Consider the following 12,097-nt stretch of genomic DNA (forward strand, 5'->3'; position numbering starts at 1 on the left):
ACTCCAGGGTGAGCCAGTACAACATTAGATCATCATCAGGGCCCTATTCCTCGTACGCGGTTCAACTAAGTTGATCAAATGTCCTATTAGCCAGCTTAAATTAACACAATGATTGACATCAGGCTATCTCGGTTTCTCAAAGGCTGCTTTGTTTGTGCTCAAACAATCTTGTAAATTTAAACCAGATGTCAGTTCACAGGATAGTTGAGCGTGCCTGTCCGACTTCAAAAGGGGGAAGCATCGATCACCGAAACCATGATTTTCTAACAGCACAAAGACAAATAAACTCAATAAACTCTCCGCTGACGAGCAGGAGGTGATCATGAACGCATATGAAGAATTCCAGACCATAATAATGGCAAAATCTAACACTGCCACCGCTGTGAGGGCTAGACAAGAAGCATGGCAACATATCAGACCAGTTAAATGCGTAATGCTGCATTCACACCAATATTCACTGTGAGGATTGTTGCCCAACTCTGTATGTTTTCTGTGAGTTCCGCCCACAGCCGTGCCTCTCTCCGTGAGCACAGCTGATTCTCGTCTCCCGTAATAGTCTCCTGCTGATAAATACTCCGGTCATCATCGCCTCCGGTGTCAGTCCGTCCGCCAACCTGGCATCTTCGCCCGTGAGTAGCCCGTTAGTTTTTCCTGCCTGATTTCCTGTTTGTTTGACCTTCCTGCCAGTGTCGAGCCTTGGGTTACATCTGCGAGAAGAGGACCTCCTGGTCGTTCCACGGGGATCAGCGGTGAGGCTTGTATGTCCTGTGTTGAGCCACCTTCCGGCTCGGACCAGGGAGGAGTTTGCAGACTTTAAACAGCCACCTTCCGGCCCGGAGCGGAGCGCGGGTGCACACTCCCGTTTGACTGACAGTTTGCTATTACAGTCAGCTGCTTCTCAGAGGGTACATGCCTCTAATTGACAATTACATCTGTTCACTGTCTGTTCCTGTCTGCACCCGGACCTTGTTGTTTGTTCCTGTTTTCATCCCTGCAATAAACCACTGGTCTAAGAAAGAACTCTGCTGTCCTGTCGCTGCATTTGGGTCTGTGAACACACCACATCATAACAGAACGGAGTGACCAAAGTATGGACCCAGCAGCTGCAGCAGGATCACCAACTAAGGAGTTCTGCTGAGATAACAAGGGCATCTGCTGAACGATCTACGGGGCTCACAGCAAGCCCTCCGAGCGGAGGTGTCCGAAATCGGCCGCATGGTGCAAGGACTCTCATAACACCACTCTTACCCCCGGGATCAGAAGGCAGCCACCGAGCAACCAGCCTGTGACTCTTTCATCCTGCCCCCTGCACTTTTCCACGGAGACACAAGGGGGTGTAGAGGTTTCCTTCTCCAGACGGCGTTTGTGTTCAGCCAAGAGACAGTTCTAAAATGGCTGGGTTCTGACCGGGTTGTTACATGGCCGAGCTCTCGACTGGGCCCAGGCCTGGTTCACTCAGAACCCGTTGGACACTGTTTCCTTCAAACAATTCCTGGGCACGTTTAAGTGTGCTTTCGAGCATCCTTCGTATTCCCAGGAGGCTGTTCAACACCTTCTTCGCCTTCGCCAGGGCTCTGATAGCGCAGCTGAACATTCCATTGACTTTCGGATCCTGGCCGCCGAGACCGGTTGAGAGGGGGTCTTCCTCTACAGCCTTTCAGACACTAAAGGACGAGCTTATCGTTCTGGAGGAGTGCAAGACGCTGGAAGACCTGATTGCTCTCTCCATTCGACTGGATACTTGGTTGCGGGAACTTCGGAGAGAGCGGAGCACCAGGTTCTCGGCACCGATTCGCCAGCTCTTAACCACTTCCAGTCACCAGACTCCAGTTCCCCCATGTCGCCGCAGCCCAGGTCCCCAGCACTCTCCTCTTCCAGGTCCCCCTTCTGGGGGTTAGGATGAACCCATGCAGTTGGGTCATTTCCACCTCTCCCAGGGATAGAGAGAGCGACAAATCCGTTCCGGTGCCTGCCTTTACTGCGGCGAGTCGGGTCACCGTATCTCTAATGGCCCATGAGCCCAAAAGAGAGGGCTCATCAGTAGGAGTGGGAATACTGGCGAGCAACTCCACCTGGCTCTCCTGCCCAGAGCCCCATCTCACTCTTCTGGCTAAGCTCTGCCTACCGTCCGGTTTGCTCCTGGTCTTGGCGCTCATTGACTCCGAAGCAGAACAGAGCTTTTTGGACATTGCCTCTGCGCATAGGATTCCTGTGGAGGAGTTGGATTGCCCCCTTCGGGCTAACACTCTGGATGGAAGCCCCTTGACAAACATCACTCACCGGACTTGTCCTATTACCCCTGCTCGTGTCCAGCAACCACCGGCAAGAGACCGTCTCTACATCTTCCCGATGACCCAGACTCCTCTGGTTCTGGGTCATTCCTGGCCCTGGGACCACAACCCTCAGATTGACTGGGCAGGAAATGGAATAATTGGTTGGATTCCCACGTGTCTCTCGAGGTGCCTCCAGTCGGCCGTTCCCCGGCAGACCTCGCCCCCCGGCACGTCAGCTTCCGGAACCGATCTCACCTCGGTCCCCGTAGAGTATGCAGATCTCAGCAAGGAGCGAGCCCTTTCCCTGCCACCCCACCGACCCTACAACTGTACCATTGAACTGTTCCCTGGCGCCACCCTACCCTCCAGTCGACTATTCACCTTTCCCGTCCGGAACGTGTGGCAATGGAGACTTATATCACTGACTCCCTCGCTGCTGGTATCATCCGCCCGTCATCCTCCCTGGTGGGAGCGGGCTTCTTCTTCGTGGCCAAGAAGGACAAGAGTCTCCGTCCATGCATCGACTTCAGAGGGTTAAACCAGATCACTACCCGGAACAAGTACCCTCTACCCCTGCTCGACTTTTGTGTGTGATTCTCTCTATTCTTATGAGTCCACCGTAATCATTTTCTACAATATTCTGGAGTCGTGGACAGAGCCCAGCCATTTTGCCTCAACATTGGTTATGAGGCAGGTGGAGTTACAGATCATCTAAGATGGCATGGGTATTGTACACTACATGGGTATTGTACAATACGGGATTAGCCTACAGCAGGCAAAAAGGGTCTATGATCGTTTTTATAGCAATGTAATTTGAGGGAAATTATGTCATAAGTACCTGCACTTTAATGCTGTGAAAGCCTTTTCGATTGACTATCTGCCTTGTTTGGGCGATTTGATGCCTCGAGAAGGTCTGTAAATAATTGATTCTTTGTGGGCAGAATGGATAGCGCTCGTATAGGAAGTCATCATGACGTGATAAGAACTCTCTCCCTATGAAACGTTAATCTAACTAATATCACTCCTTCATCAATGGGATCTCTGAGGACGGGAGCTGCCAGCTTATCCAGCTAACTTAACATAGCCTGCGCTGGAGCAGGTTCAAGTTGTTGGATGTGTTGCTATGGTGATTTTGCCAAACTTGCTTTGTGGAACCGAGTGGAAGCCTGATTTATGTAACCTTTTAGCATTGTTTGTCAACAACACAGCTTTACTTGTGCTCAGTAATGATACAAACAACTTAGGTCTGAGGTTCACAAAATAAATGCATTAACCTCAACCTAACTTAAGCATTTTCAGTTGAATTGGCCCAAATGTTCTAATTTCTGTTTTCAAAAAGAACAGTATAATTAGGTACTAATTACAGGAGCATAGAAAACACTTAGACATCCAGTTTCCAATTAATTAATTCCAATCCAATTAATTGCTAGTCTAACCTAGACATAATATTGCATGCAGAAAAGAGGTTATTTTTGGGGAGTTGTCGAGGTAGCTGCTAATGCAGGCGCAGAATGAACTCACAATGTAAAGAGTGGCTCATGACATTTCCAACACAAAATTAATTGGGAGACAGGGGTATGTAGTAAATGAGTATAGTCCATATTCCTTGTATTATTATTGTCAGAGAGCTGTGCTTCCTCTAGTGTTGAATATCTGCCAGCAACAGATACAAAAACATCTGAATATGAATCAAATATTTGGTTACCTTTTCTACCAACATAATAATAAGTTAGGATTTAGTATATGTTTTGATCTATGTCAACCTGTTTTTTACTTACTAAATGTGATGTTTTAGTGTCTTAGTTTGGCTGCTTTTCCTCATTGGCCTTTTTTTCTTGCAGTAAAATGTGTTCCAAATAAAGGCCATTGTTGAAAATGTGTTAAAGATCTGACAATTTACCATCCTGAAGAACATCCGTTGGCTCAGTGTATTTAGTTCTGATGTTTGTGCTGTTGTGTGCTCACCGCTCAAGGTCAGGAAGCATTTCTCTTTAGAGCTTTATTCATTAGACTAGATGATGAGCTCCGACCATTGTCGGAGCTCATCATCTATTCTAATGGATCGATACACCTCACCAAGGCTCTTTCACTCGCTGCTCTCTCAATCAATATTCACTCTGACTCAGCACCAGTGCAAGATGTTGAGTCTGCTCTGCTTGGTCTCTGAGGCCAGAGGAGAGAAAGAGAAGTGTTAATTACTACTGTAAGTCAGCCATATATCACATCGGATTTTAGAAATATCAATGCAAATGTATATGATGCCTCCAAACACTATGAAGAAAGAGAAACTTATGACTTTTTGGGATCATACTGTTTCAAATTGGACACTGTGATGTTACAGGATCCTCATGAAGAGCCTATAAATGTGTTCTCTGCAATGGAGATTTAAAAACCCTTTCCGGTTCAAATGCATGTTTTTATACTTCCGGTTTAGCTCTAGTAGCGTTGTAACAACGGTTTTACAGACCCACATCTGTCAGCCATCAGTGGCTGGGAGGATGAAATATGAAAAAGAGGACATTTTTAATGACTTTGTTATGTCTCTTGTTGTCGATGGCTCCCCTATGAGGAACTACAAACATACTGAAGCATATCATGACATATTATGACGAGTCCGACCAGCACTCAGCATGCAAAAGCACACCTGGACAGTGGTTTTTTTTTGTAGTTACTCTCGCTGCCAGAACGGTATACTCAAAGAGTTAACATGTATGAATATTATATTGTATGAATATATTATATCTAGAGAGAGATTTAAACCAATTCAATTCAGTTTATTTTGTATACCCCAAAATCACAAATTACAAATTTGCCTCAGAGGGCTTTACAATCTGTACAAATACGACATCCCTGTCCCAGGACCTCACATTGGGTCAGGAAAAACTCCCAAGAAATCTGAAAAAAACATTTCATGGGGAATAAAGGGAAGACATCTTCAGAAGAGCAACAGAGGAGGATCCCTCTCTCCGGATAGACAGAAGCAATAGATGTCATGTGTACAGATGAACAGCATTACAGAGTTACAACGCATTCAATGAATATGACAGAAATGTATGAACTCTGTAACGTTGTTCATTCTGTACACATGACATTGCTTCTGTCCAGGGATCCTCCTCTGTTGCTCTCCTGGAGGTTTCTTCCCTTTTTCTTCAGTTTTTTGGGAGTTCTTCCTGATCCGATGTGAGGTCCTGGGTCAGGGATGTCGTATGTGTACAGATTGTAAAGCCTTCTGAGGCAAATTAGTAAATCTGTGATTCTGGGCTATACAAAACATACTGAATTGAATTGAATGGTGAGGTTGCAGATTGTAACCAACTGAATACCCCTACGCTCACTCCCTATCTTTTCCAATACTTCATTGGCCACCAAGTGCAAAAACCGTGGTAGCGCAGACTCACTCAGAGGCCATCCATACCATAATAACACTACTTTAGGAGAATCAGAAGTCAGATGGCAGCTGTCGGTACCACAGTATTTCACTCTGCGGTTCACGCTATACCACGGTTTTACAAGCGCAATTCTTAATTTCAGGTAATCATTTGCGCTAATACTAATAAACACTAATAAAAACATAGTAATTAATTTGACATCCCATTTCTGCTCATAGGTCTCCCGAAATAGCTGTATGCATTGGTTGATTACCATATTGACAAATGAAATACCACATATGGTAATTGTTTGTATGAAAATTTCTGTGTGGCGGTGGGGTGTGGTTAGGCTCAGCTGCAGAGGGGACGGAGTAGGGGGGTGTGGTTCAGGGAGCTGGAACATCCGACACCAGCCCAAGTTGCATGAATAAAGAGCATCGATAACTAAATTAAGTGTGTTGCCCTCTTTGTGCCTGCCCGAGACTCATGGTCATAACGGAGGAGCGTTACAGTCTGTCAATATAAATGACTATTAAAATAACCATGCAACATACGGGGTTGTAAGCTCTTTTATTGTTATTTTGACATTAAAATGAAAGTATACAACATATATAAACACAAATGATAACATACGCAAATCAATCATTAATTACTGCTCCCACAAAATATTACATATGGTAAATACATGAATTCTGTATTACCATATTATATTGTTCATTATATTCATGAACAAAAAGTCAACAGTTTTTGAGTGAGAAATTGCATTCCATACATTAACATAAATGTAGGGTAATGTAAATACAGTAGGATTATCATAGGTACATGTAAATGCTAGTATGATGGCATGTCTCATTCCTCATTATATTTGACAAAAAATGATCAAATATGATTATTTTATCACAGACATATTAACATGTTTGAAAATCATGTAGTTTGAGATACATATGTTGTATGTTAATGAACATGGTCAATGATTTACTGCAGAGTGAGAGTGGGGATGGAGGGAGCTAAGTTGAGGAACAGAGCAAACAAAGATGAGGAGAGTGGCCAAACAGAGGAAGGAATAGAGGAAAGTCAGGGAAGGAGAGGAGCTTGGAGGTTATAGGAGGATGGAGAGTGCGAGATGGGATGACCCGTCTGTGATGTTCTGTGTCACTTGAAGGGCTTTTTTCCATCAGCTGCCAGCGTCCTGTAGAGAGAAACCTGCTGACGGCAGGAAGATCCTCTCAGCTGGTTCAAAGCCTACTCCACTTGTTTCCTGAAAGCCATTAAGGACTATAAGGATCACTGACAGCTGATACCATCAGAAAGCCATCTAGTGTGAAAACTGAGCTCTTTAGTCACCACTGTAGTGTTAAAATGCACACTGCAGGTAAGATTAGAACTGAAGATAATGGATTAGAGGGGCTGTCAATGAAACAATAGCTGACTGCAAGATGTTACAAACGTCTCATAAAATCTTGTGGTATAGAAAGAACTGTAACATGCAGATTCTTATCACTGAAAATCCATCCCATTCTCACAGCCTCTAACTTCACCTTAAAATGAAGACTTGAAACATTTTTTTTATTGATATTCTGCAAAAAAAACTTTACAATTAGTTACATTTTATTTTGTACAGTTAAAGTTTCTATTTAGCTAAATATTAAGACTGAAGTAATAAAGTCAGTTATTAGCTGCATAATGACAACCGGAAAATTTAATGATGAAGAAGTCGTATTTGATCCTTGACACTAAAAACACGTCAGAATGTACTTCTTTCTATGTTACATGAAAAACAGCAGGCCCAGCCACACGCCTCCGCAGTTGCCTCCAATGAGTCCAGGAATGAATGAGCGTTGTCTGCTGCAGTCATCCAGTGTAGGACCCACCCCTGCCAACGTAGAGGGAGCCGGCGACGGCGGAGCTGCAGCCTGTCCGGTCTGCGAGCTGTTCCAGAGCGTGAGCCAGCCTCTCTGCCAAAAAAATCTTTAACGGGGAGAAAAAGGGAAGAAATCTTTAGGAAAGCAACTAAGGAGGATCCCTCTATCAGGTACAATATATGTCATGTGTACAGAATGAACAACATGACAGAGTTACAACACATTCAATGCATATGATGTAAATGATTCATATAATGAGCAGTAGAAATTATGAAAAAGTTACAACTACCAAAAATAACAAACAGTGGATATAGTATTAATATAATAAAAGCAGTAATGGTATTTGCAATACTAATAGCAATGCAACTAATAATAAAATATAATGATAATAATAAGTTATCGCTATAGCAGTAGGTGTCTTGCAGGACCAGATATTATAACACCCCATTAGTTCAATCTGTCTACCCAGTGTCTGTTAATTACACATTCCCTTCACCTACCCTCAGCTACTCCTCTGCTTCCTTAATGACTCATGCCCTGTGGTTTTCCCCCCTATTCAATTCAGTTCATTTTGTATAGCCCAAGATCACAAATTACAAATTTGCCTCAGAGGGATTTACAACCTGTACACATACAACATCCCTGTCCCAGGACCTCACATCGGATCAGGAAAAACTCCCCAAAAATAACCTTTCACAGGGAAAAAAGGGAAGAAACCTTCAGGAGAGCAACAGAGGAGGATCCCTCTCCCCGGATGGACAGATGCAATAGATGTCATGTGTACAGATGAACAGTGTTACAGAGTTACATAAACACATTACATAAATATGACAATGTATGAATGGAACTCCAATCCATGAAACAGAAGGAGGTAGAGAGGAGGGAGGGCGGGGCGATCAGCAGGGAGAGATGTAAATTCATCCATAAGTAGAGAGAGAAGGGGAAATAGGTATCCTAAAACATCCCCCAGCAGCCTATAGGCCTATAGCAGCATATCTAGGGGCTGGACCAGGGCAAACCTGATTCAGCCCCTAACTATAAGCACTATCAAAGAGGAAAGTCTTAAGTCTATTCTTAAATGAGGTTACTGTGTCTGCCTCCCGGACTGAAAGTGGAAGCTGGTTCCATAAAAGAGGAGCTTGATAACTGAAGGCTCTGGCTCCCATCCTACTTTTTTATTTAACTCTAGGAACCACGAGTAGCCCCGCATTTAGTGAGTGCAGCTCTCTAGTGGGGCAATATGGTATTACAAGCTCCTTAAGATATGATGGTGCATCACCAATCAAAGTTTTGTAGGTGAGGAGAAGAATTTTAAATGTGATTCTTGATTTTACAGGGAGCCAGTGCAGAGCAGCTAATACAGGAGTCATGTGATCTCTTTTCTTAGTTTTTGTGAGTACACGAGCTGCAGCATTCTGGATCAACTGGAGGGATTTAAGAGACTTATTAGAGCAGCCTGATAATAAGGAGTTGCAGTAATCTAGTCTGGAAGTAACAAACGCGTGAACCAGCTTTTCTACATCTTTTTGAGACAAGATGTGCCTGATTTTTGAAATGTTATATAGATGAAAAAATGCAGTCCTTGATATTTGCTTAATGTGGGAGTTAAAGGACAAGCCCCGATCAAAGATAACGCTGAGATTCTTTACAGTGGTGTTGGATGCCAGGGAAATGCCATCTACAGAAACCACATCACCAGATAATTGATCTCTGAGGTGTTCAGGGCCGAGTAAAATAACTTCAGTTTTGTCTGAGTTTAACATCAGGAAGTTGCAGGTCATCCATCTTTTTATGTCTTTAAGACATTCTTGAATTTTAGTGGTACATCCTCTGCTACGCCTTTTTGGTGATGCAGTTGATGTTCAGCTCCCACTTGAGTTCCTGGGATATGGTGGAGCCCAGGAAGCGGAAGGACTCCACTAAGTTGACGGGGGAGTCACACAGGGTGAGGGGGGCGGGTGGGGTGGGTGGGGCTGCGTTCTTCCTGAAGTGCACAAGATTGTATTGAAGGCAGAGCTGAAGTTCACAAACAGGATCCTGGCGTAGGTTCCTGGGGAGTCCAGATGCTGGAGGATGTAGTAGAAGGCCATGTTGATGGCGTCGTTAACAGACCTGTTGGCTCTGTAGGCGAACTGCAGGGGGTCCAGTATTGGATCGGTGAGGTTTTTTGAAATGTGCCAGGACCAGACATTCAAAGGACTTCATGACCACTGAGGTCAGAGCGACGGGCCTGTAGCCAATTAGTCCCATGATACTGTTTTTTGGGGGGGACGGGGATGATGGTGGAGGCCTTGAAGCAGGCTGGAACGTGGCATGTCTCCAGGGAGGTGTTGAAGATGTCCGTGAACACAATGACTCAAGGTGTAGGGGGAGACAGAGTCCGGACCGAAATTACAAATTTACAAATTTGCCTCAGAGGGCTCTACAATCTGTAAACATACAACATCCCTGTCCCAGGACCTCACATCGGATCAGGAAAAACTCCCAAAGAAAACCCATTCACGGGGAAAAAAGGGAAGAAACCTTCAGGAGAGCAACAGAGGAGGATCCCTCTCCCCGGATGGACAGAAGCAATAGATTTCATGTGTACAGATGGACAGCGTTACAGAGTTACAACACATTTAATGAATATGACAGAAATGTATGAATGATTCGCAGTAGGCATGGACCACGATCCAGATTTTCGCAATCCATGAAACAGAAGGAGGAAGAGAGGAGAGAGGGTTGGGGGACATCAGCAGGGCCATGGCAGGGGGCAGGGCCACTGAGGCAGGAGGCTGGCCCACCAGGCAGGAGGCAGGGCCATTTGGAATTTGGCCAGGTCCAGGCCAGGGGCTGGATGCAGGAAGCCGGGGAAAGGGGTCAGGACCCAGGACCAGCTTCAGAAACAGCCAGGTCCAATGGACCCTATGAGGCGAGAAGGCACAAAGACTCCGGGGAAGAAGTAGAGTTACATGCAAGAGTTGCATCCATGTTTTTATGTCTTTAAGACATGCTTGAATTTTAACGAGCTTGTTGGTCTCTTCTGGCTTGGTCGATAGATATAATTGAGTATCATCTGCATAACAATGAAAGTTTATGGAGTGTTTCCTGATAATATGGCCCAAAGGAAGCATATATAAGGTAAATAAAATTGGTCCAAGTGTAACGGAGTTCAAAATACACTTTGTTATTTCTTATTTTCAATGTATTATATTTTATTTTTGTTTATTATTCAACAATCCTGTTTGTGTGCATTTTATTTCAATGAGTTCTTTTTATTTAGCGTTATGTTACACATGGTAATGGTCGATGATACGATCACTGTGTCCACCTGTTGTGTGTCATTCAGATGTTTGAAGTGTAGTTTGGAGGCTCTTTCATTTTGCCTGTTTGGCGCCATTTGCGTTTGCTACTTCCGGCCGCCCTGATGTATGTCTTCCCCGTGTAAATTCTGTTTTGCTTCTTTAGGAAAAGAGAGGACAATCTGATGTTTTATTGTCTCCTGCAGGTATGTGTGTTTCTTTTGTTTAATGTTATAATTTTCACTGAGTCTGCTGAGTCACTCTAACTCACGTAGTTATTTATTTTGTCCACTTGGGGTCACTGTTTTCCCCTTGTATGTCATGATTCATGTTTTTGATAATTGTTATTTAGATTTAATGTAGTCCTGTCTTCGACACAACGGTTTGATGTTGCTGAGAGAAAAGAGAGAAGACAATCTGATGTTTTATTGTCTTCTGCAGCAAATAAACACTGGAACATCTGAGTGGACTTCTTCCCTGACCTATATACATCTGTTACACAAGCACAGAACCTTGTGGAACAGATTTTTCTGAGTAACATACTAAACCACCAAGATCTACAGACAGTATATATTGGTTGATTAATTATGAATGAATGAGGAAATAAATCAGCACGCTCTCTCAAGTTTCTCTGTCAGAGGGAAGAAACTGAAAACCTGCCAGCGAGCAGGTTAGGTTCTAACATCATGATATCATATTCATAACAGAGTATTAGTTCCCTTTAAAGACAATTTCATTCAAACGAAAGCTAGACATTTCTTTGGCAGTTTCTTTTCTTGTTTTGAGAGACAAATTGTTAATTTGTGATTTATGGAGTTGTACTCTGTCAAAAAGAAAGGGATACAATGAAGCCAATTGATTGTATTCTTTGTTGTTTCATTTATTTTATTAGTTTTTCGCAGTTGTTCCAAACACACTGTTGATTTCCACACCTGACTTAATAATGTTAACCTTTCAACTAAAATGTCCTTTAACTTAAGTCACATTTATTAGTGTGATTATAGATAGGTCCACCACTTTGGTCCAGACTGCCATGATATTTGTTTCAGACATCCCTGGTGTCCAGAGGATGGCTCAATATGACTTTGGGGCTCCCCTGTTTGATTTGTATATTGAAATTGTGCAAAATGTCAAGAATTCCTGAGCTCAGCTTCTCTGCAGTATCCATCTCCGACAGGTCTTTGTGTAGAAATATGATGTCATTGTGAATGCAATAGAGGAGACCTCTATGTCTCATCCCATATTGAATGCCAAGGAGTTGTGAACACTTCCAGCATGGACTGATGCTCAGGTTCCGCTTGAACATGTTT

This window comes from Cyclopterus lumpus, chromosome 17, assembly GCF_009769545.1.
Source record: "Cyclopterus lumpus isolate fCycLum1 chromosome 17, fCycLum1.pri, whole genome shotgun sequence".
Classification (NCBI taxonomy): domain Eukaryota; kingdom Metazoa; phylum Chordata; class Actinopteri; order Perciformes; family Cyclopteridae; genus Cyclopterus; species Cyclopterus lumpus.